General features: G+C 43.4%; 1 protein-coding gene across 1 annotated transcript in view; it reads right to left on the bottom strand.

The window, feature by feature from the left end:
* CDC73 (cell division cycle 73) overlaps positions 1 to 22,809 on the bottom strand; it is a 589,523-nt gene that overhangs the window by 166,663 nt on the left and 400,051 nt on the right. The window lies entirely within an intron of this gene.

Below are 22,809 nucleotides of genomic sequence, written 5' to 3'. Positions count from 1 at the left end.
TAATTTACAATTCCAGTATTCGCATATCTGGGAGCAAATATTTCAAAAAGTACTTTTGTTATATGTAAGATCTATGTAATGAATGCTACAATAACAAAGCAGGATGCTACGCAGAAGTTAAGGAAGTGAGAGAGGATTTCCTCCATGGTCAAATGTGTGTTTATTAACCGAATAAGGACCAGGCTGGATTTGTCACTCAATAATATCAGGAGCCTCAGGGGGAAAAGGAAGCGAAGGACACAGGCCGCCCCCCCACTCATATCATATCAACTAACAAAATAGTTGGAGATTTGTCAAACCACGCAGGGTCATTTAACACGTGTAACACATACTGGTTTTTTGGTTTCATTGCACACCGTTTATCCCCTTTTCTTTCATGGTTGACAGAAGCTGATGATAAGTGGGGATTCAGGCGAGTACCAGCCTGACATATCCTCCCCTGGGTGTTGCTCCCGTGAGGCTCTGTCAACCTCCCCTTCCCCTTTTTCACAGTAGAAAGGTGTAGCGAGGTGAGAGGATCAGCTGTGGGCTCTACACACACACACACACACACACACACACACACACACAGGGTTTTAAATGTTCAGCAGCAAAGACAGTGACTAGGACTAGCACGCACAGAGAGAAGGTTGATAAGCACCCTCTGTCTTACAGTATCAACAGCAGAATCTATTTGGGGTTGTCTACCCCACAGTACACAAGGGAAGGCCACTATTTGTAGATAAAGAATTTGTAGGGACAAACTCCGGAAGAGAACAATCCTTCTATTCAGAGAACTGACTTTGGCTCAATATGTTGAGCTGGACCAAGACGAGATGAAGCAGAAGCAGTTTCTTTTTAGGAGATTAAAAAGAAGAATTAGGGTTGGTGGCTCCACGTAGTACATGTCACCTGATGGTCAAGAATGATTTGTTTTACTCTCCGATGCACAAATCCTAGAGGTGACTAAGTCATGTTAACTACTGTCATCTGCTACTTTGGGCTTGAGGGACAAAGTTACAGGAATCATTACAATCATGAAGACAGCATTTGCTTCCTCTACTCTTGGCCTACCTACATAAAAGCTCGCCGAGAAGGAGCTGCTTCAAACTCTCCTATTAAAGAGACATTGGAACACACTGCAGTAATCAAAGGTAACATGACAAACAAATGCAAAACAAAATGTTGCCGCCAAACTTACAGGCAAAATGATAAGCAAGTTCTTTGGAGGAAGGGGAAGAAGGTCAATAAGAGAAATGGAAGCTGGGTCCCAAGAACTATACAGAAATCAATATAGTGCTTATAGCATAAACAAATTGTGATAACCTGTGGAAGACTGCTTCAGAAGCTTAGTAAAAGAGGGAAGAATTGGAGACTTATGATTATTGGTTAGGTTTTAGAAGTTATGATCATAAAGATGAATTAGCTTTAAAAAAAAAACAGGAAACCAGTATTATCAGCTCTTAAAACGTTGTTTCTGTATGTGTAGATTAACCATTCTCTCAGAAGCAAGATTGCCTATAATATACAAGTCAGACAAAGGGACTGAACTGTGATGTAAATTAATGACCAACTGCATTAATAAATGTGGATGCCAACATTTTTACGAAATGTCTGGTGATGTGGCTGGAGCCAATCACCTTCATCTTTCTGGACTAAAAGGCTTTTGGCTTAATCTAAAGATTCTTTCTTTAGAAAGGGTCCAATAAAAGTGTGTTATGTCATCAACATGTGGGGGTCAATACTGGCGCACCGTGGAAATTTAAGGAATTGACATCAGATAAAGGGTAGAGTCATGAAGGTTGTGGAGTAGATTCATTTTTCTGAGAGCACACACAAGGCCTACCCACTGTCCTCATTTTTGTTTGTAATGGTGACAGAATAGGTGGGGGAAAAAAAAAAGGAAATTAAAGCGATTGCAGTAGATGAGGAGGAACACAAAGTCAGTCTGCTCGGTGTTGATGGTATGTTATTAGTGAGCAATTCCAATACCTTACTCCCAACTGTGAAGTCGACTGCTGGCACATCTCAACAGTGAAGGAATTTTTGGGATCTCTACATGATGACTTCCTATTTGAGTGGTGATCTGGAAGTATACCATAACAAAGAGGGGCATATTTCACTCGGGATTTATGGATCCAACATCAGCTTTTGATTGAGTAAATCGTTCAAAACTGCGGCAGATACTGGGGGATTTGGGCATGGAACAGAGTCTGGCATCCTTTCTACATATATGCCCACAATAATACAACGGCAGCAGTAAGATTCAAGGATGACAGTAGTTTAACAAACCCCTGGGAGGTCAAGCAAGGGGTACGACAAGGGTGCATTATGGCACCTCAACTGTTTACACTTTACATAAATAACCTGGGAGACCAGCTTATAGGTAGTACTCAAGATATCCCAAGAGCTGGTTCAAGTTGGTGCCAGCGTTACTGTACGCAGATGATGCTGTCTTGTTCGCTAGGACCGCCATAGGTCTCCAAAATCTTTTAAATGCTTTTAGTCACATACAATGACAATGGGCAGCAAGACGGCCGCCAGGACAACGTTTTTCTGCAAGGGGGTGCAATTGTCAAAAGAACCTACTTTTCCGTATCTGGGGGATCGTTAGGACTGGCAGCGATCAAGGAGATTAAAATAAGGTTTTTAGGCAGGTGACCAGGAAGAGCCTTGAATTAGCCAAACCTATGGTAAGAAGGTATGTCATTCTGACCTCGACCCCAAAACCACAGCCCTATCTGTCACTAGTAACAACAATACAACATCATTTTGTTTTAACTAGATTCCAGCTGAATCAGGTACCCAGGTTCTTAGCCTTTCCAAAGGATTTCTCGCTGCCAGGTACTTTAAAACCATGCCCCTGTGAAAATTTCTCGGAACAGGACACTTTGCATTTTATCTTTTTTTTGTGAATTTTTATACCGCCGCTTTGTAAGAAATTTTTAGTACCGCTATTGAGAGAGGCAAACTTTGTTCAAGTAAGGCCTGCTTTCGTATTTTTACAAATGCTATCCTCCCCTGTTTTTTTTTTTTTTTGTTTTTTGTAAACAGATTTTATTCAGTTATATTGAATCAAGCAGGAGCAATACAATGGGATTTTAGAGCTTCCATCATGTTGATAACATTTATCTACATTCATATCTGCTGGACGCACATTGCTCGTTACGAATTCTCGCCACGCATGGCCCTCTCACAAAAAGTGACAGTCAAATCAGAGTCCTCAGGCGAGCCATACTCTATATCCCTGTGACGGGAGATATGCTATCCTCCCCTGTAACGTGCTTTGGGGTTGCAAGCTTTCTGCTAGGAGAAATGAGATTGATGAAGATGTCCCTGCAGTAGCTGCAAAATAACCCTCTTAAATGCGTCTATTATGTTATATATTTTTTAATCACCTCTTTTACCCTATCATGGGGACATTTGTCAAGCACCTTTTATCATAGTATTTTATTTGATGAAAGTTCTTAAATGTATTGATATTTAGATGATATTATATAATGTGTTCTATTTTAATTGGATCCTGGTGAATAATTAATGTATATGTAATATGTGTATGATGAGGGCCTTTTTAACGGACATGTATATTACCCTTTCTTTTTTAATGTATTGTTTGTCTATTCAAATGTGTGTACATGTTTGAACGGTGTGCTTTTATGGCTCTCATCAGCCCAATAAAGTATTTTCTACTCGAATCGAGTGTTTAATAAAGTTACCTGCCGAGCAGTTCTTCAAACTTGTTCATTTTCTTGAGGCATTCGCCAGGAGAAGGACTAGATGATGAATGGCCAAATGCCCATTTGTCTGAGCTAGCCTGGACAACTGTGGCGAGTGTGAGCACCACTGCTTCTGGAGTTAGCACACTGTGGTCCTGTGGTCTGTAAATGAGCACTGTTCTGTTGTAAATGAGTTTGTTAAAGTGGATAAAGCGCTAACTAAACTGCCATCATTTTGAGTAAATGGATGTGCAGACTCTGTTGTTGAGATCATTGGCCCTGGATTGTGTGGTGACCAAAGTGTGGAGGCTGGCATCTGTGTTGATGCACCTGGGTCAGGGGTGAGTGGGGAAGAAAAACATGCCCACTAAAACGTTCCTGCTGCTCAACCATAACTATTTATGATGTACTCTGGTATCACGTCGGATTCCTCCTTGTTGAAGCAATGCCTGCACCTCTTCCTGCAGCAGCCTTTGGTGTTCCTACATTACGTTGCGCTGGAATACTGGATTGTGTAGTATGGAACTACAAGCAATATCTATGGAAGACAATCTGGAATACTGGATTGTGTAGTATGGAACTACAAGCAATATCTATGGAAGAAAATGAAGTAGCCACTTGTCGAAAGTAATCACTTCCCACCAGTCAAGATATAACCCTATTGCCCACGTATGTTAAGAGCAACCTTGGGGGTGGGGAGGCAGTATTTAATTGGACATTTCGTGAACGAGACTGTGAAGGCAGATGTTTCCGCTTTAGGAACCTCTGGATTTGCAACAGCCATTGTCCACGGAGCCTCCCCTGGTGACAAACTTTACTACCCAGAAAGAAATGCTGTGTGTGCTAAGGATGAAGGGCACAGGAAGATGGAAGATGATTAGGAGCCAGTTTGTGCTTGTTGGCTCCATAAGCCTGGCTTTTTAGGCCGAGTATGGAATGCCCCCTTAATCTTTGATGTATCCATATGATTTTTTCCCCAAGAATGAGCCAAGTGAAAGCAAAAAATGTGTTCCCTATCAAAAGGATCACCAAGAAAGTGATGTTTCTGGCCAGAATCCGAGATCTGGGATGCATACTGACGAGAATGCTTGGGTTGGTTTCTCTGAAGGCAGTTTCAGCAACTCTTAGGGTGCACTTCTGTGCATAGGAAACAATTGTTTCCTTCTGAATGAGCTCCCATCCATGCTTCATGTAGTCCTCTGGAAAAGTGTTTCACTAACTCCTCTATCATACCCCAGTGGTATCTATCATGTCTGGATAGTATCAAATTGGCAATGCATTACTGTGCGACAGACTCCACAGCTACCCACTTACCAGTAGCATCAATCCACTTTCTTACCTTATCAGGCAGAGGGATGTCCCCTCTCCCCTGTGAGAAAGCCCTTTTTTTGTCAAAAATTCTTTTTATTGAGCATCAAACAGAGCATAGCAAAAAGATCGATGACATCAAAGCTACCCGAGGGCGCGCAGGCTCCGGGGTTGCAAGACATACAGCTATGGTGGGTTCAGCTTCACATGACCCCAGGTCCTACCCCACCCCCCCCTCGAAGTGAGTGATGCTATTTTAAAAAGAACATAACTCAAGGAGGTTCGGCTACCTGAAAACCGAGCCTTGAACCACCCGCCCCTCCCAACCCCCAAACCCCCCCCCCCCCCCCCGCCCTTCCCGGTGGTGAATAAACTGTGCAGATAAAGGAAAAAACCCCAAAAAGGAGCATCAACATGGGGAAGTTTTGTGCAGGCATATGGACTAGCGAAGAGCCCAAGGCCTTCTCAGAGCATACCCTAGGGTTCGCATTGTGTCAAAGTGATCCAGAAAAGAACCTATGTTTGGAAGAGGTGAATAGCCCGCACAGTTGGAGGGCAAACAGCAGAAGGCAGGCTCCGAGACAGAAAGGCAACCAGTGAACCCCAGCTGAGCTCGAAGTCTTTGTAATTGTCCCGGAATATGTCTGCAAGACGTTCCATGGAAAATATTCTCCACAGTCGGGCATGGGTAGCCCCACATGGCTTTGATATGTGATAGGATCTCGTCCCAGAATGGCCGGATCTTTGGGCAGTCCCACCATATAGGACTGAAATACCCCTGGAGCCCACATCCCCGCCAGCAGAGATCTGAAATGCCAGGGAAGCTTCGTCGGAGCTTTGTGGGATAGAGGTACCAGTCATGTAGTGCTTTGTAGTGAGCTTCTCGAAGGGCCATGGACCTGTTATGTTTTGGAATGTTCCTCCAGATGTGAGCCCATTCCGTTTCGGAGATATCCCTATCCAAAACTTGCTCCCAAAAAGTCATGTATTGCGCCCGCGAAGCATGCAATGTGTGCAGCAGCATGCCATAGAGAGCCGAATTAGTGCCCTTCATGGAACCCGCCCTAAAGATCACCAATTTTTCCATGTACGTAAGATCTCTAATAGCCGCCACTCGAAGGTGAGGTGTTGTGACCCAATGTTTAAGCTGGAGATAATGGTAGTGTTCATTCTGGGGAATCGCAAATTCCTTTTTACACCCATCAAATGTTAGGACCTCGCCATTATGGAACATGTCAGATAGTTTAAGGCAACCCCCCTCTTTCCAACAATAAAAGGCCCCCTCCTATAGAGCTGGAGGAAATGCCGGGTTAAAATGAATGGGTGTGTGAGGGGAAGGGAAAGAGGTCCAACCCTCCCTGCGTGTAATTAAGTCCCAGACAGTCAGGGTCGTGCTGGTGGGGGTGCTAATATATGCATTAGGGGGACGATCCACCCTGGGCTTCCAAAGGACATCCCATATATAGAGTCCCACTACAGAACGATCCATATGGAGCCAGTGCTTGTCCAATTCCCTTGCTGACCACTCTGCTGTGAGAAAGTCCTTTTTCACGCAGTATGCACAACCAACAAATGTGGTGGCACATGGCTTCTGTTATATATAGCACCCTATAGTGAGGCTGTGTACTTTTCTTTGTTACAGCCCGTAGTGTGACAGCCCTAGATTTGTCTATCGTGTTTTTTAACACTGGCAGGAATTGTACTGAGCACTCTGTGTTGGATAACATCTCAGTGACTAAGTCATCATCTTCCTCCACTATACGTCGGACCTGTGAACCATCACTACACACTGTTCTCTAGGATACCCTTGCAGGTGATAGTGCACCTTATAAATACACATTACTGGATGCCTGTGTGATATGAGGAGGAGACCGTTTGACAGAATACGGTTCCAAACATTGGTTATCTTGTGGATCTCCATTATAACCATGCCAAGAGTCATCGCAGTCATCATTAGGCACTGATTTATCATAGGGTTTGGGACCGGCTCAGAAAATTAAAGATCTGAATCAGGAGGAGAGTGTGGCGGTGAAAAGGACTACGTTGTTGACCGTGCTGGTGGAGGTCTTGGTTCCCCAGTTTGGGTCTTAGATATCATATAAGCCCTAAGCTCTTCTGAGGCTGTCTCCTAAAATGTAAGACAGAGTTTTTGTCTAGGGCTGGCAAGTCGGAGGTGGTGCAGCTGAAGGTGGACATACTTGGGTGTGACCTGAAACCAGGCCTCAATAGATCTTTCTCTGCATAGGTTGAGGCTGCTTGCCTTTGTCTTCTTGTAGTGTTGGTTCACTTAGCACGAGGGCCGGGGGGAGTTACGAGGTCTGCTTCAGAGTCTACTTCTGTTCCAAGACTGGCATCCAGGCTCTTGTGCCAAGAGAGTTTCTTGGGTTGAAGTTCAAGTGCTGTGTCACTTTGCTAGAGCTGATGCTCGCTTTCAGAGTCAAGACGGCTCTGGAGACGTGGTTAGTGCAAACTGCTGAGGTCTTTTAGAGGTGGTTTGGGGCTTAAGGCATTGCACTCAATACCGCTCCTTGACTTGAAGAAAGGACTGTGCTTGAAGTCGAGTCCTGGATGGAGGTTTCTCTAAAGTTGCAAGATGGGTAACCCCCAAGTGGTAACCTTTGTCCTGGGTGTGGGTTTTACTGAGTCTCTGGAGAAGGATTTTCTCCTACATCAAATGTCATTTGCCAACACAAATTCTGGACTTCACTCCCCTTGTGACACAGGAGTAACAGAGTATGCTCCTCTGACCAATCGGAGTGTTTTTCCTAGATGGCTTGTACACCATGGCTCGGAAAGCCTCAGCATGGCTTCCTATAATGGATCCACAAACATTTCAGTCTGTGTTGGATGATCTTTTTACACACAGAAGCTTAGTGGGGTTAACGATCCCTTGTGGTCCCTCTGAAGACAGAGGTTGTTGATCTGGCCACAGGAACTTTCTGTTGCACATAAAGTAAAATTGGAAGGTGGTACGCAACATAATCCAGCTTGCCTCAGCACCTGAGGTCAATTTCCTATGGCACGGCCTCGAATTTTTCAGTCTAATTCAGTTCTAAAGTGGTCATACAATGTCTCAGTGTAACGGGGATAGAGATTCAGGTGAGCAGACGTCAAGGAGTTACGTTCTGAAGCACAACAGTACTAGGGCTCTGCAGTACACAATGAAGCCAGATAGCGGAAACATACAATCTAAGATAGAGTATATGTCCTGATGCATTGTGGGTTTTGACAGGTCACCTCCACAACCAACACTAGATTGCAGGAGCTTGCAAAGCACTGAATGTACATTCTGGAAACGCATTGAAATATACATAAACATTCTAAAGGTGTTTGGCAGTTTAACCACTCCTTTAAATAGGATGCACACAAACATATATAAACACACATACACAAACCTACATACACGCGCAAACACACACATACGTATGCACACAAACACATGCATATACAAACACGCATATACACACAAACGCATATACACACGCATATACACACAAACACATATATATGCACACACATATACACGTATACTTATATACACATACATATATATTCCCACCAGCAAAGTTGTGATGTAATGACTCCAGATGCTATGTAGTGACATGCAATAGTGTCCAGATTTGACCTCAGCATTAGATGTAGTGACCTTCAGTGACTGGAGGGAAAGATCATGCGATTGGAGATATTTTTGTGAGGGAGCAGATCAACTCCTTTGATGCATATTAACGTGATTTCAAAGGACCAGAGTCAGGAAGCATGTTGCTTTTAGATCAGATGCTGAGCCGAGACCAGAATTTTTATAATTATTAACCACACCATTACCAGCGTTTTTATCTGCATAGATTTATTATCGCACACTTACTAGTTTCATATCCCAGACATACAAATGAGTAAGCTCTGGCTCAATATCAAATCAATCTATGTTCCACTTCATTTTCGTTTCTCAACTGTATGCCATGCCCAGGATACAATAGCTTATTCCATTGCTTTGGTCTTTGAATAGAAGTAAATGTAGACCAGCTTTGTTGTACCTGCAATTGCTACAATCTGATATCTGACATCTGTAGGACGGTGCATACGTTTATTTTGGCTGAAGTTAGACTGAGAAATAGGATTAGGAAATGATATACTGTTGCACAGGTCACTTTATTAAGTATGAATTTTGGAATTTCAAACTTGGATATTATATATACTCTGTTTTAACCTTTTTAGTTGTGAATATATAGTTATTATGTATTGCTGGATTTTATACATGGTGTTCTATTATGGTTTATATAAAACAAAGATTTTTGATGAGTCCGGAAGTATGTCCCTCAGCAACTCCGGAACAAACAGTGCGACAAACATTTGCTGATATTTAGACAATCGAGGGGCTTGATCTGGTTAGTTTATACAGAAATCCTCTTAACGATTGCGAAAAACGCTTACATTTTGGAATACGTGGAAAAATGTACATGGTAAATCTCCGAGGAGTGGGTAACACGGTAGACTATGATTAATACCTCGAATGTGTATCCAGCACAGGGATTTAAAACTTTAGCTAATGTCATAATGTCAGATAGTGCTAAACACCAGTGAGGATGAAGATGTTCTCAGCTGCTTTTGCGGTTGTCAGCAGGCAGTGTGGCGTGAGTGGTGATACACATCTGATGTGGCTGCCCTACGCTAGTTTCCTAGTGTGCAAAGGTTCTGAATTCATTACATTTGCACTATGATACGCCTTGTACTCACCTGAAAATTACTTTGCCATCCTGCTAGGAGTCGGTATGCGTGTGGAGCGAAGAACAACTTTTGAAATAATGTGAATTGTTACAATCTAGAGGTATGTCTGGGTCACTCAAGTGTGCACCTTAAAAGTATGTATAATTCAGGATGCAGCCTTTGTTCTGCAACACATGTTCGCCCCAGGGGGCGAAGAGGTTCACTTCTGGCAATCCTAGATCTGCAAAATGCCATCCAAAACACTTCGAGCCGTTTCACTGCTTTGTGTCCTTTGAGCTGCACATCACACATCTGCTTAAACAAGTTATTCCCCTTCCTGCGCGAGAACCTTGATAACAAACTACCAAAGCAACATAACCTCTGCACACGCATGCCAGGATAACACCGTTGCTTAGTTCTTGATTCTGACGTGCCTGTGGGCCCAGCATCATACGGAAAGGTGCAGAACAGCTTGTAGAACAAGGCAAATGGCCCTATTCTCCAGCATGGTGATGGGCAAGTTTAACAACCTCCAAAAGCCACCAGCCCAAGAGACAGCCTGGCTGTTCGAGCAGTAGCGGACCCCCTCCCCCCAGCGCCTTGAGACCCTCCTGGTGAGTAGTGCTCTATATAAATGCTTTGATTGATTGATTGATTGAAAATGCACTGGCAAAATCATAGGTCTGGCAATATTGCACATGAAAGTGCTTGTAAACCAACCTGCTGCTGTCAGGTAATATGCGCAGGCACCCACAGGTTGGTGAGAAGGGTGATCACCTGTCCACAGTATCAGTCAGGAGGCTTCGCAGTGATAGTGGGTTGGTGAAGAAAAAATTGGCAGCGCAGCTCAGATGGTCAGTGCGTTCTGGGTAACGGAAGCTTTAAAGACAGTAATACTTGGGCAGGCTAGGTGGCGCCCAGCACCATTCTCCACTGCTGTTGCAGCAGGGATGGGAGACATGCTTGAATTAATCACCGCCACAGACACATTTTCTGGTCTCATTCCAGTCCATTGTTTTACACTGGGCGTGGGTCTCTAGACAGAAACCAGCCTTAAGAAAAACACCCTTGGTTCTGCGCCAATAGGAACAGCTGCTGTAATCACTCTTCTCAATGTGGGTGGTGTCCTTGTGAGGACAGGGGTCTCTGGAGAGACGCAATAGTGTTGGAGGGGAGGATCTGGAGACCCATCTGCCCAACTGTGGGCCCTGCTCAAGAGGGAAGTGTAGGGGTTGATGGGATATTGAATACTAAAGGAGAATAACAATGTACTCTATATCCTAGCAGCCAGTTATCCAAGCGAAAACTAAGCTGGGCCATCTCACTTAGGAAGGACCGATGGACAAATAAGCAGCTGGGCCACTCCCATTAACGTGGAGCGCACAAAGCCCATCGAACACCCCAGAAAGGAAAGGCTGTGGCAAGAGTACTCCTGGATCCCATCATCTTTCACTACTAAAATTCCTAAGGGCTAAGCAATCAATGTAGCAGGTAGTCTCTCAAATGAAAGAGAGGGGCACTGCACAGACCCAGTACTTGTGGCTAATTAGAGAAAGTATGCTAAAACAGAGAGAGTTGTACAGAGGTGCCTTGAAGCGAGCATTAAAGCTTACGAGATGCTGTTGGTGTCAGACAGACAGTAGGCATTCAGTATCTACAGCGCTAGGCACCGCATGGAAGTGAAATCACAATAAGCAGACATATTTGCAGCTAGTGTAAGATCTCTGCAAACAAGGGGAATCCAGTAATCGAAGGCAGGTATTGCGGTATAATGTTCACATGCCAGACATCATCTATGAGAAAGCAAGTAGGAGGCAGAGGCTCGAGGGACTACTCTATGGCCTTTTCACCTGAGCAAAATATCATGTGTAATATGTAAATATTAACAATACCCATTGTATAATCCAAGAATTGAGAAGAAGTTCATCCAACAAACGGCCAAACAAAAAAAGAGGAAACAAATGTAAGCAAGTGACGAAGTGGCCTGACAAAGCCAGATCATTCATGCATTTGTTTTATTTATTTTTGGGGAACTGTTTAACTGAGCTATTGCACAAAGCTAAAGCGGTTGGTCGTCAGACCTAAAAATATGCAATCAACAGTTGGTTAGGTGGTTGGGAAGGAAAGTGACACATTTGGAGTTGCCCAAGTCTCCTTTATCACTGTGCGTATGTGTCATGCATCAGTTCTCTGTTACTATTTAAGTACAATCTCAGATGCCTGACACCGCTTTGGTGTAGGACAATAAAAGGAGAACTTTCGCTGGAACGAGGGGGTCCAGTACTTGAGTCACTATGAAATATCTCTGGCTTCTAATATCTAGAAAAAGGAGGATTTCAGAAAGCACAAGTAAATACAATCCTCTGCAGACAAGCCACTGGTGGCTTTTTGGTGTCCACTGACCGTGGCTCGGAGACTGGACGAGTTGAATATTCTTGGACTCCGCCGTTTCTGCCCAGGAAGGGACAATCCTAGTGTCCCTTCACCACCAATAATGCCCCAGGGTAGACTGAGATTTCTTCTCCAAAGAACCTACTGAAACGTTTTGCTAACAAAGTAACCATAAAACGAAACAGGATAATAAATAAATGAACTCAAATGCAGGATTTCCTGCTAAAACTGTAGTCTAGACAGAAAGAAAAAACGCTCTGTATTTTGCCAAAAGCGAACAGGGAAAATTCACACTCCAAAATGTCCCATTTATTTAACCCCTTCCACGCTCATGACGAGCTGGGCTCGTCATGCAGTAGCCTCCTGCTACGCTGATGACGAGCCCAGCTCGTCATGAATAATGGTGTTTATGAAGTGCCAGCACAGGAGAAAAATCCCCATAGCATTGAAGGTGTTAAGAAATGTAAACCCACAATCTGTGGGTGGGGGATACCATCATCTGTGACCATTTAGTTGCAAATAGTATTACATTAATTAGACCTTTAAAATGTTTTATATGAGACACTTATAGTGCTAAATAATGTAACAGCACTATGTAGCCCGCATTACATTTAAGAGAAAAGCCTAGACATTTGTCTGAAGCGCATTTAGATGCATTATCCTTGGGAGACAGTTTTTTTCATAAACACAGACAACTAATTATACGTTACGCAGCAGCTCGAGTTTAAGCCTCTCAAATGAAATGGAAATAAAATGACACCTTTTTATCAGTCACCTAGTACTGCCAAGAATGTATCACAACCTCTGACTTCGCTCTGTAATTAGCCACCAGGTCTCGAGGGTCCCAAAAGGAGATGCAGACATCCTGGAGTTTAGGGGGTGAGCACTGTTCTACTGTAGTCTTGCGTTGCAGCATAGCACTCCCTGCATGCAGGAAGTCGTACTCAAAAATATCATGCAGAAGACATTCTGAACAGCAATTCATGAATTACTTAGTCGCCAAGACGTAATCAACCGGTAAAAATGCTGAAAAGGCATTTACGTTACAACTGCTGTAAAATTAAAGGGTTTTGCAGAAATCGGGACTTTTCCCTTTCTGGCTAGTAGCAACTCGGATGAGCTGTGAGCGACAGGTGTTGTAGTCTACAAACGGTCCCGTATGTCGTCTAGATGACTAGCACTGTACTGTGGGTCTCCAGCAGAAGGCCAACTATCACCGTATCGCACCATAAAATGTCTCCCCTCCCACAGACAACTATATAGGAACAGCTCTTCACATTTAATCTCTTCTATGTGTTTCTGTGAGAGCCACGAGCTTGCTTTATGACATTCATATTATGCCGTTCTGCAGGTCCAATTAGGCTTCACTTCTTACAGTGTTGTCGCCCACACTTAAGCTTGTGAGCTTTGATATGGTTGTGATGAACATCCTCAACACTGGTAATCCAGGTGCTCCCTGGTTGCACTCTTTGAAGGTCAATGTTCGCTTTTCATTATGTCTATGAGACAAAGAATGGGCCTTATGCAGAGGGCAGTTCAGGACTGACGGGTAGAGGGGTTTTGATATTGCTTCTTGAAGGAGGCTTTGTAGGATCAAAAGGTTTCTTTGCGACTGGTGCAAAGGTGCAGCTGCTTTCACAGTGCCCTTTTGTCTATTCCATCCCTCTGAATACAGATGGCAAGCAGGGCAAATTACTGATGTGAAAATGTTCAGAAGACAGTCGTATTTGATCTCAGAATGGCCTTATTCTAATGAAAACTGTGTAAGACTAGCCAGAGAACAGGGACTGAATCACAATTATTCTCACTAGTAAAAACTGTTCTATGCTACCGGTTTACTACCACTTTAAGGAACGGCCGCCAAACGCCAATGATTCCAACAAAAAACATTTTTTACCCATCAATGCCATGAAAAAGCAACAGCATGCCCTATTTTGTTTTGGTGCAAAAAAAGCAAAGCTTAAGAACTTTTATTGTACCAACCCGACAAACACAACCTGCAAGATTTACGGATGGACACTGCACCAAACAAGGGCTCACATTTTTTTTGTGCGCTCCGTGAGAATGATCGCAAATACTAGTATCAGCACAACAATGAGTTTTACCCTGAGCATTTGAATGAGCTCCCACTTCACGTAATACAAACCAAGGATCAATTCCTAACAGAGTAAAGGACCCTTCCCACTATCAGAATGACTTTGGAGAAAAGATGCGTTGAAACATCAGAAATGCACACCAACACTGGCCATCCAAATTTAGAAGGAAAGGAGTACCACAAAAAAACATAACACCTTCCCCCAGCAACAAACGGCAAACTGCCTCGGTTGATGGAGAGTTTCTTAATACCACGAAGAGGTTAGATTAAGTTAATTAACCATCATTCGGACAGGGACAAAATGGAAAACCTGCGAGGAATGGGCAAAGGACCCTGAGATACAACCATACAACAATGTAAGGACATGAATGCAAGTGGTGCGAGGTGTGTATAGACAATAAAAATCTGTTTCATGCAGAAAAGCCTTCTTTACTGAGTCTTGCACTGCTTGGTGAAAGGGAGATGTTTTACAAAAATCAAGGCATGTTCACGGATAAACCAAAACTGAAGAAGGCAGCCTTCACCCAGATGAGGGAGAGTGCATTCTCTGGAGCTTATGTACTCCCTATCCAATCGTCCAACTATGGATAGATGGGGGCTTTTTGTAGTAAACAGCAACAAAGGTAAGCTGTCAGTGTGAATTAAGTTTATTCTTGCATGAATACTGAAATCCTTGCCCATGAAGTCAACTATCTGAGACCGCGAGATAAGAAAAATAATATGTTTTCCTTGATAGCTGCATGAAATAGCTAAAGAATAATGACGTTAAAGAGCACAGCAAACCCTTTAACCAACACCCCCATCGACTGCATGGGAGCTGCCACACAAGGGAAATATCTGCCAAAGAGCACACCTGAAGCAAGAGAACCATCTGAAAATAACTTTTAAAAAGTGTGTAGTGTTTTTGGGAGACAAGAACAATTAAAGTTAACGCCTTAACTGCGGCTGTTATTTCGGCGCAGTGCGGGCGTTCTGAAGAGTGGGCGGGGCTGCGTCAGCCGTTGAACGTTCGCAGCACCAGCCAGGTAGTGCACCGAACATTCAGAAGCCGACGGCAGCAGCAATGGGGTGAAAAAAAAAGTAGATAACAGCTAACTGAGACAAGAGGAAGCTTTCACCTATCTGTCCCCCTAAAGGGTGAAAATGTTTTTTTCCAGTTTTAATGGGTATAAAAATCAGGATTTTATTAAGGACACAGAGGTTAAAATCATGCATAGTTCCTTTACTGTACTCACACACAACAGCAACAAAAAAACACAATTAGAATCAGAACATTAAACATTCTAGACATACTTAAACATGCATATAAGGCTAGAACCTGCAGTCACCTTCCTTCTTTTTGCTGTGAAATCCCTTCAATGTTCTCAAATCAACCTAGTAGAAATTAACTCCAATTCTTGTTCATTCATTTTTGCCTTCAATGGTATCAACAACTTATCCTCTTTGCATACTCTTAACAGCTTCCGTGCGTCGGACTGCCCCTGGCCGTCAGACGTCACGGTGGGCGTGTGCATAGGACAGCCGGGAGCAGTCCGAACCGCGCAAGCGTAGCATTCTTCCACACAGCGGGGGAATTCTGGCCGCTGCGAAGCGGTTAAGCATCTTCTTAACTTTGACATGGAAAATATAACCCAAACATCAATAGGGTGGAAGATCCATGGGAAGGATGATATTAGCCTCCTTGTCTTTAATAAAACCCTTATTTTATGGCATGACACGGAGGCTAAGATTATGCAATCTCCTTTTATTGCCAGCTCACACAGCAGCAACAATTATAAAGAATTTAGAACATTGGAACATTCTGAACATCTCTATGTAATCCAGCACCAGGCAGCCATCTTCCTTCTTTTATTGCTGCTGCTCACCAGATAAGTACTACTTTTCTCTCTCTTAAATTTTTTTCTTACCAACTTTCATAATATGTATTTATAGCTGTAATTACCTTATAATTGGTATTTATACTTGTGACTTAACTGGTTTTCCCCTTCTCACATTGTAAGAAACTTATTTATAGCTGGACAACTCGTTATTTTAACCTGTGCTTCCCTTTGCACCTTTTGGGTCGTCTTTCCCCTTGTCTCTATCACACTTCCCATCATTTGGTTCAACGGGGTACCGAGGCTTCCCTCGCCTACCCGACGTTTGAATAATGCCCCTCCCTCTTTCACTTCATAACTTTACTGCGGACTCAGGGGCTTGAATAATGCGCATAACGTTTGTGGACTCAGGGGCTTAAACAATGCACATTTTACGCTCCTCAACCTCGAGACATTCCTCGTGGTCCGCCTTCCAGCATTAACCTTTCGAGTCCTCCCCCCGGGACCTTCTACTTTTAAGAAATTTACAATTTTAAATAAGATGAATTATTTATTTTTACGACTAACTATTATTAATGTATTTAATTAATAATATATATAAAAAAAAGATGTCACAACATGAACAAGAATCGGAAACATGAACGGGAATTACAGGAATTAGATTCACTAGTACAAGATAAATTAGAGGATCTTGTAAATAGGGCTCTAGGTATACTGATGGGGTCACTGGATGATGCCATCAATAGGAAAATAGAAACCCTTTCAAACCAATCCACTGACGAACCTGGCTGCTCCTCTTTGCAAGATAAATCCCGTAAAAAAAGACCATCATGTGATCAACCTTATAAAAAATCTTGGAAGTCAAAAGGGGTCACTGAAAAGACACCGGAAGACACCGGCGATAGACTCAGCGTTCTTGACGCTGCGGATGGGCATGACGGCCCGAATATCCCTATAATCAGTGACTCAGATGAGGATCACTCCTAAGTTCCCGAAATTGATATATCTTGTTCTTCAGATTTTGATTCAGACTATGAAGTTGTTCAAGATAAAAAAAGGGACATCTGATGAGGCATCCTCGGCCACTGGATCTAAGATTGTTGATATATTTGGGGATGACATGTTCGACCCATTGATGATAAAGCACCCTCTCTCATCGGAGTGGACCCCCTCTCAACATGTTGCACAATATATCACCTTTTTGGTCGAGGAGAGAGATTCCTAAAGAAGTCAGATCGCACCTACGGTCTGAATGTCCCCGCCCATCTTTCCCTGATATGATTACTAAAACCCCGGAACTCGACCCAAAAGTGGTGTCCTTCATTAACAAAAGTGGTAAAGACCCTAGAAGAGGTCTAGACAGAGGCTTGAAGTCATGCCAGGACAGGCTTCTTGACATCATTGGCCCACTTACTAAAATATTCGAAATGGCTGAATCTGCCTACATAAGAGCTGATAAGGTTGATCCAAAAGAGTTAAGAGAATGGACACAGAGAGCCATTTGCCTCCTCGGCAATGCGAATACAGCTCTGTCAAATGAAAGGAGAAAAAGTATCTTTTTAAAAGTTGACCCGAAGCTCATAGAACTTGCCAATAAGGAAGGAGGAGCTTCCTCACAAGGCCAACTTTTTGGTGACAATTTCATAAAAGAAATGGCAAAATTTGTCGGAATCTTTAGCTCCATTCAAAAGTCCCAAAAATATATCAGAAAGGTTTATAACGATAGAGTTTTTGGGACGGCCGGGCGGACGAGGGGTCGGTTCCCCGGCCGTGGCATACCTTCCTCCAGACCCTACCTCCATCGTGGGAATAATTCCTTCCACTCATATGGCTACTCCAATTTCTATCCACAAAGACAGAGAGGAGGTCGCTTCAGAAACAACCGAGGTGATAGAAGACAGAGAGGATTCTCAACAGGTACGTCACCACAAAGACCCTTTACCTTTCCCCATAAAGGTGGGAGGCAGACTGGCCCAATTCTCTGGAAACTGGGACATAGTGATACAAGACCCCTGGGTCCTACAAACGGTCAAAGGGTATAACATAGAATTCATAGACACTCACTTTCAAAACAAAATCCCAAGGGAAATCACATTCTCCCGGGAACACTCAGATCGAGTAACAAAAGAGGTACAAGACTTACTGGCCGAGGGTGCTATCAGGGAAGCAACTCACCTCGAGGGTGGATTTATCAGCAACATATTTCTGGTAGAGAAAAAGAACAAAGATGAGACCGGTCATAAATTTACAAGATTTGAACGAATGGGTAGTCTACCGCCACTTCAAAATGGAGGGAAGACTAGACCTCAAAGACGCCTATCTTACTATCCCCATTTGGCCTCCTCATCAAAAATACCTCAGTTTTTCATGGCAAGGCAAGATGTGGGAATTCTCAAGTCTCCCCTTCGGTCTCTCTTCAGCACCCTGGTGCTTCACAAAAGTACTCAGACCAATAGCAGCATGGCTAAGGACAAGGGGGGTAAGATTAATTATCTACCTAGACGATATCCTCCTCATGGGTCAATCAAAAGAAATCGCATCACTTCATACTCAATGGGCAGTAGAAATATTAGAAAAATTGGGATTTGTGATAAATCAGAAAAAGTCCTGCCTGGTCCCAGCACAAGACACTCAATTCCTAGGATTCGTGGTGGACACCCTCCACACGGAACTCCACCTTCCCAGGGACAAGTTAAAAAAGTTACGAAAGGAAATAAAGAAAATCCTACTGGCAGAGACTATTTCTCTGAAAGACCTAGCAAAAATCCTGGGTCTCTTATCTTCCACCATCCAAGCCATATTCCCCAGACCCCTCTACTACCGCGCCCTTCAGAGACTAAAAAGGGGATGCCTTCGTACCAATCATTCATACTCCCAAATCTTGTCCTTAGATCGAGAGTCAAGGGAAGAGTTAGACTGGTGGCTCAAGAATGCACAGGCTTGGAACGGGAGAGCGATCTTCGGGGAGGAACTCGAACTAGTGATAGACTCAGACGCAAGCTTAGAGGGTTGGGGAGCAAGGTGCGGACAGGCTTCGACAGGGAGACGTTGGTCGAAAGAGGAGAAGAACATGCACATCAATTGCTTGGAACTCCTAGCGGGCTCCTTCGCAGTCCGGAGTTTCACTCAGGAGAAGATGAAATGTTGCGTGATGCTTCGCATGGACAACATCTCGGCAGTCCAATATGCGACCGAGATGGGGGTCCACACTCGAAAGACTTAGCGGACTTAGCGAAGGAATTCTGGAGTTACTGTTTAAACAGAGGGATTACAGTTGTAGCACAACACATTCCCAGTCTCAGCAATGGAGTAGCCGACTGGTTCTCCAGGAATTTCAGAGATTCCAGCAATTGGACATTGGACAGGGAAATATTCCTCCACATCAATCGCCTCTGGGGTCCCTTCGACATGGATCTATTTGCAGACAGGCTGAATACCCAATTGACTCACTTTTTCAGCTGGAAGCCGGACCCTCAAGCTTCTGGCGTGGATGCCTTCTTGCAAGATTGGAGAGGTCTGAGGCCATATGCCTTCCCGCCATTTGTCATGCTGCCCAGGTTCCTCCTACATACTCGGAGATTCAAGGAAACACTAGTAGTGGTCACCCCTCTTTAGAGATCTCAGGCATGGTTCCCTGTAATTCTAGAAATGTCAATAGACTTTCCCCTATTAATCCCCCAATTCAAGACCCTGGTCTTGGGTCCTCATGGGGAAATACATCCCCTAATAGAAGAAGGCTCCCTCACACTGATGGCTTGGAAGATTTCCGGAGACAGTGGGAAATCCCTGGCCTTTCGCCAAACGCTTTCAGACTCATATCTGAGTCATGGGCATATGGCACAAGAAACGCTTATAGACTGGCATGGGGTAAATGGATTTGCAGGTGTCTTCAACGGGATATCAATCCCGTTTCAACTGATATAGTCCATGTAGTTAACTACCTTATAGAATTATTTGATTCTGGATTATCTTATAGGACAGTTAACATCTATAGGTCAGCTATTTCTGCTGGTCACTCCTTAGTAGACGGTCTTTCTGTAGGTCAGAGCACCGAAACGAGGAAAATTATGAGAAGCATTAGGGTCCTTAAACCCCCGATTCCCAAGTACTCCTCCCTTTGGGATGTTAAACTCATTCTTCAAGTTTTAGATAACTGGGGCGATAATCCTCATTTGTCACTCAAAAGACTCTTACAAACTCACAACCCTTCTATGCCTTGTTTCCTTTAGACGTTCCTCTGATATTAGAGCTTTGGACATCAACAGTAGGGCTTACCAGCCCGAAGGAGTTTGCTTCTATATTAAAAGAAGGACTAAAACTCTCTTCCACCATTTTTTATCCCTATTTTCATGGTAATCCTAGATTGTGCGTGGTCCAATGTCTGAAAGAATATGAGAGAAGGACCCTTAATTTGAGGAACAATGTAGTACAACTTATTATTTCTCACAGAAATCCCCACAAAGCTGTTTCTTCCCCTACTTTAGCTAGATGGGTGAAAGATGTTACGGCTGAGGGAGGTGTAGATACCTCTGTTTTTGGCGCTCATTCACTTAGAGGTGCCTCGGCCTCCAAAGCTTTCACCTTGAGTGGGAGCTTACAAGACATATTAACGGCAGCAGACTGGTCTAATGAGAGCATGTTCAAGAGTTGCTATTTTAAACCTATGTCTAATGTGATTGATAATGTATTGAATGCACTTTAAACCTGCATAATATTGGCCTTCTTGTCATGCCATAAAATGTAGATTTTCCACAGCCTACTGAAATGAAAATCTGGATTTTATTAAAGACACGGAGGCTAAGATTATCCCACCACTTATACCCACCCGGGTAAAAAAAATGTCTTTATACTCTTTCTTTCAGAGTAACATTTGTCCATGGATCCTCTCCTGGATATTTCTAACAGGAATTTTCTTGGAATAAAGTGTATTTCGTTCGCAGCGCCAATAAAAGAAGGAAGATGGTTGCCTGGTGCTGGATTACATAGAGATGTTCACAATGTTCTAAATTCTTTATACTTGTTACTGCTGTGTGAGCTGGCAATACAAGGAGATTGCATAATCTTAGCCTCTGTGTCTAATAAAATCCAGATTTTCTTTTCAGTAGGCTGTGGAAAATCTACATTTCTACCCATTAAAACTGTGTAAAATCTAAATTTTATGGCAAGGCACAGAATCCAACATTATGCACATTCAAAGCCCATCCATAATCTTCTCCACAGGCTTAAAATAAAAGGTCTCAAATGTCAATTTATTTAACCAATCTACTACTTTCATAATACCATTAAGACTGCTACCCACCAAGAAAGACTTACTTGTCATTGCCCCTGTAGCAGAATGTGCTCCAAACTGAGTCACATCAATCCCTGCCTTCATTACCTCCTTTGCCCATCTCAATAAAGTTGGCACCCATTCAGCTAAAGTTGGAGTTGAATAATGTGGATGGCTAAATGAAATTAATAAGTGAGAATTTCCAGCTATTCTCGGTTCTAAAGTTCTCTTCTCATACTCCTTCAAACATCTAACCATACATAGATCATTATGCTCCTCAATCCTTGGACAAGAAATTGTTATTGACATACTTTTCATGAGCTTTCTTGCAAAATACATCCACACTCTGGAGGGGTCTTCAAGAAGTTACCAACCAAAGTCCTTATGTCCGACACTCTCCGGAAAGAAACTAAACACAACAATATAGCCATCTTCAGAGATAACTTCACTGAAAGTAATTGATTACTCACCCAATTCACAATCTCTTTCAATACCATCACATCTCATAATGAGGACCATTTTGCTGTCGGAGGCGCATCCACAGGAATTGCTCTAAATTACCCCTCTCACCAGTACATGTTGCACTACTGGTATTTTATAATAGTTATACAAACTAATAATACTGTCATTTGTAGAGCACGAACAGCTCCCTCCTAAGAGGTGTCCCGGGCGCTATAGCAACTGGTGGTGCGCCAGGCAGCCTGTGTAACACAGAGAACCCAAGAGGCTACTCATGGTTAAAAAACCAGGTTTTGGCTGCCCTCCTAAAAATGGTTTCAGAGGTGATTTGTCGCAAAGTGTTTGGGAAGGCATTCCAAAGCATGGCAGCCTTAAGCGAAAAGGATCTGCCCCCTAACCGAGCTTTCCTAACTCGTGGGGTAAGTAACAGGTTCTGGGAACCTGAGCAGAGAGAACGAGGCTGTTCATATGCGCCAAGCCTCTGCTTCAGATAGCAGGGGCAGGATCCGTGGAATGCCCAAAAGGCTAGGATTAGGGCCTTAAATTTAATTCTACTATTAACCGGCAACCAATGCAGTGCTTGGAGATGAGGAGAGATATGCTGCTTGAATGGGACATGTTTAATTAATCTCGCAGCAGCATTCTGGACCATCTGCAATTTCTTTATCTGGTACGCTGGGAGGCCCAAATACATGCCATTCGCATAATCCAGGCGGGAGGTAACTGCGGCATGAACCACAGTCCGGCTACAATGTTCTTTCAGAAGATGTAGACTTTTACGCAGGTTTCTTAAAGTGCCAAAACAAGCTCCTGTAACCTGTTGAATTTGAGACGAAAATGATAAGTCAGTCTGCCACTTAAGACCCTGGTTTTTTGCGCAGTTTGCGGGGGGGGGGCAGCCTATTTCCTCAGGCCACCAAAGGTCAGCGGTGGGGGGTTGGCTGTTACCGAAGAATAGCACCTCAGTTTTCTCGGCATTCACCTTGAGTCTGTTGTTGTTCATCCATTGTGCTATATCTTTTAAGCAGCTTTTAAAATTCTCAAAAGTGGCATTCGACAAGTCTTTAAAAGGGA

Source organism: Lissotriton helveticus, chromosome 1_1 (genome assembly GCF_964261635.1).
Source record: "Lissotriton helveticus chromosome 1_1, aLisHel1.1, whole genome shotgun sequence".
NCBI classification, from domain to species: domain Eukaryota; kingdom Metazoa; phylum Chordata; class Amphibia; order Caudata; family Salamandridae; genus Lissotriton; species Lissotriton helveticus.
This window is presented reverse-complemented; position numbering and strand designations above follow the sequence as displayed.